The following is a 4261-nucleotide window of genomic DNA, read 5'->3' on the forward strand; positions in this document are numbered from 1 at the left end:
ATGGCCATGTCTCAAATACAACATATATTTAGATACTGGAGGACTGTATGGTTGTGTACATATCCGACAGACTGATGAATTGACAACTCAGAGACCAGGGTTCGACCCCGAGTCTGATAAACCTCACGTAGTACTACCACGGGATAGAAATACTCGCTCCAGCATTTTAAATCTTCTATGAGCATCAAGTCAACGGAGTCATTATGCAGATTCATATCTTTATATCACATTATTAGAATTAGTGACCCAGCAATGTGTTCACCACCTTAACGTGGCAGCAGGTTTATATCACTGCTGGGCATGACATACCAATTCATTTACACATTTAGTATTTTCAACCGACATCTGCAGAACTAGTAGCTACAGTTCTAAAAGTAACGCTCGTGCAGTAGCAGTACTCGTTCCTCTGATACTGTAACGTGTTGACGGAGTACCTAGCTAACTGTTAGTTGATGAAATATGCAGGTACTCAATGTTACTTTCCACCACTGTAGGCCTACATATACATATAAACACTGTATATGAAATATTCTTTTCAGTCAATCACGTGAGGTGGTGGTGTCTGTCTGTATGCTAACGTTAGCGTTAGCTAGCTCCACCGGCTAAGTCTATGGTCTCTATAACACTGAAGCTCCAGTTAGCCTGCATTGCTAACACGTCCTGTATGTCTCTCTGGGTGTTGCCATAGATACAGTCTCTAGGTGTTACCTGATGTAGTCCGGACCGAGCCGATCCTCTCAACGTCTGCTAACAAAAACCTTTTAATACCCAGGCTTCAAAGCTGTTCTTTAAAGTTGTTCGACTTGTTTTCGGTCTTCATCTTCTCGTTCTTCTTCTTCTTCTTCTTCTTCTTCTTCTTGTTTTTTTTTGTTTCGTTGTTCTTCTTCTTCTTCTTCTTTTTCTTGGCGGTCGGCAACCACCTTAAGTTGCATTACCGCCATCTACTGGCCTGAGGTGTGAACGAGCGCTAAATGCAGAAAAGTAAATAAAAAATAAAAGAAAGAATCTAGATTATTTTCAGTACATCAATTCCTCTCATGAACTTAATTTTGTGATATGCCTTTGTTTTGGATTGATTGGTTAGCAAACAGACCTGGGGGCTATCCTCTGTTAACGTTGGATCTATGTCTGTGTCTGTGTGTGTGTGTTTGTGTGTGTGTGCGGTGTGCAATGTTACTATAGTTTAGCATTTTCTATCAGTTTTACTTTGGTTTGTTTTGACTTTTTGAGTCACGTATTGGTCTTTTTTTCTAATATGGGTTATTTGCCAGGGGCTTCTAAAAGGTGTTGTGTAATAATAAGTCAACAAAAACTTCTTCCGGATTTCGCTATGGTCTTGGTCTTAAACGCTTTGAACTGTGGGTAATCACCCTTTGGCGAAGTCTGCATCGATGCAGACTCGCGGAAAGGGCCCAGTGAGTGGGTACTCACGCCCTCACGCCCTTTGAAATTCGACAGTGGGATGCTATCCTCAGTGTTTTTGAATAATATCTTTGGTTCCACCAACGAGAAGTTTGGCTGATGTTGAAACATGCTTCCAAAGGGGGGTGTTTTTAAAATCCAAATCCAATCACAACATGGTCCAAAAGGGCTCGACACAAAAGCATCCCCCTCTGTTCTCCGTTTCGGAACCTCTGTTTTTTTTTGGGGGGGGGGGGGGGGGGGGGGGGGGGGGGGGGGGGGGGGGGGGGGGGGGGGGGTTGTTATATGCAAAAGTCAATAAACTAAACAAATCCCGGTGACATGAAGGACAAGGGTTAAAGCCATATTTTACGTCATTTTCAGGCTACTCAAAAAAGGAATCCTCCTGTTAAACCAGCTTCATTCCAACTCTGGGAGAGACAAGACATGTCCAGAGTTTCACTCAGGTAATATGGAGCCATTCTGAAGTAGGATTTCAAAATTAAAGGCTCAAAGGGCCAAGTAAAGCTATATTAGAACATTTTTTAATGTGTTCTAATTGTACTTTAAAAGGGATGTTTTTAAAGCTCAAGTGGTGTTTGTGACCTTACATAACACAGATCGCGTCACCAGTACATGCAGATAACTTTAGTCTTAGAGAACCCACTGGAAGGGCTCAGAAAACTCAACGTGACATACAAAAGACTCTTTCCTTTTTCTGAGTTATGACTTGCTGGAAAACCCAAAGAAATAGAGATGGCTGTATGGGAAGGTTTGGTCTGGGTGGATGCTAAGAATTGTCTGACAGCACCGGGTTGAGTGCTGTACCTATTTTAAGGTTTTCTACCACTCTTCCCAGTTACAGTGAGAAATAATAAGTATTTGAACACCTCGCTATTTTGCAAGTTCTCCCACTTAGAAATCATGGAGGGGTCTGGAAATTGTCATCGTAGGTGCATGTCCACTGTGAGAGACATAATCTAAAAAAGAAAATCCAGAAACCCCAAGTAGGATTTTTTAAACTATTTATTTGTAGGATACAGCTGCAAATAAGTATTTGAACACCTGAGAAAATCAATGTTAGTATATTTGGTACAGTAGCCTTTGTTTGCAGTTCCAGAGGTCAAACGTTTCCTGTAGTTTTTCACCAGGTTTGCACAAACTGCAGAAGGGATTTTGGCGCACTCCTCCACACAGATCTTCTCTAGATCAGTCAGGTTTCTGTGCTGTCGCCCAGAAACACAGAGTGAATAAATGCTTAACCTCCATGAGCTCCTTGGAGGTGCTACTCTAGTCCCTGAGCTCCTTCTACTTCAGTCGGCCCTCCTTCCGCTGCAGGGACACCCAGGTTATAATAATCTGGCTCAATCTTCTTCTGTCTGCACGGCAGCTGCCCCCTGGTGGCCTGGAAAGACATGACAGAACAGATGTGACTTCCTGCATCACTCCTTTCTTCAGTTAAACAAACAGAGTAAGTGGTGGAGACAACAGAGAGAGAGAGAGAGAGAGAGAGAGAGAGAGAGAGAGAGAGAGAGAGAGAGAGCGTCCGTACCCTACAGTAGAAGTAAAGAACAATGTTCTCCACCAGCAGAAACAGCACCAGGACAGTTGCTCTGATGATTATAGGCCTCGGATCTGATGGAACACATGGACAGTAAACACATCACACAACACCATGAGTCCAACAGCTCCCATTAAACACAAACTGACCTGAAATCTAAGATCCCTTCAACATGGACACTTTTCTCTCACACTTGTACGCTTTGTATTGACTTCATATCATACCATGGTCAGAGCTTTCTGATTGGTCACATCAGAAGGTGAGTCTCCTAGTGAAACACCTGGCTCAGTTATCAGAGAACCAGAGTTCTCCTCGTAACCAAACATGCTCTGTCCTTCAGTTAATTGGTGACTGATTTGAATGAGTTTGGTTCCAATCTGACGCGTGTAACACGATGACAGTTGTCACAGAGTCAGTCCAGAAACAACATGTTAATTTTCACTCAGTTTGGACAAATCATCTTCTCCAATCGTGTATCAGCTTACCCGTGATGCTAAGAGAGAGCACACAGCTCTCAGAGGAGAAGTTACACAGCTGTAGTTTCCTTGGTGGGCGGGCTCTGCATGGAGGAGGACACAGAGATGCTGGGATGAAGCAGCAGATCTGGAAACACAGAGAAAGAAAGATAGGCAGACAGGCAGACAGAAAGATAGACAGACAGTTTAAAGCTTCCAGAAACAAGTCCACTTCTCTACTCTTTAGGATGTCATTGTCCTGAATAACTTTACAGTTCAGTCCAATGGAAACCTCTGACTGTCCCTGACAGAGGAAGGAGCACACATGCGGGTATATCATGTAGGTCAGCGTGAGAACACTAATGCATTATTCTTAACTTTGGTCTGCAATGTCCCCCTTTTGGGGCAAATGCGCATCATTTGGTCCACTATTATGGTCAGGCACCATCTTATCTTAAAGAGCTCATAGTACCTTACTAACCCACCAGAGCACTGCGCTCCCAGAATGCAGGGTTACTTGTGGTTCCTAAAGTCTCTAAAAGTAGAAAGGGAGCCAGAGAGTTCGGCTATCAGGCTCCTCTCCTGTGGATCCAGGTTAAGGAGGCAGACACCATCCCCACATTTAAGTGTAGGCTTAAGACTTTCCTCTTTGATAAAGCTTACAGTTAGGGCTGGCTCAGGAGAGTCCTGAACCATCCCACAGTGATGCTGCCAAGACTGCTGGAGGACTTCCCATGATGCACTGAGCACCTCTCACCTCGTCCTTGTCTCCATCTGTATGCACCCTCATCCCATTAATGCATGTTACTAACTCGACTTCTTCCCTTTCCTGTAGTATTGTGCT

The sequence above is a fragment of the Etheostoma cragini genome, chromosome 2 (assembly GCF_013103735.1).
Source record: "Etheostoma cragini isolate CJK2018 chromosome 2, CSU_Ecrag_1.0, whole genome shotgun sequence".
Taxonomy (NCBI): Eukaryota; Metazoa; Chordata; class Actinopteri; order Perciformes; family Percidae; genus Etheostoma; species Etheostoma cragini.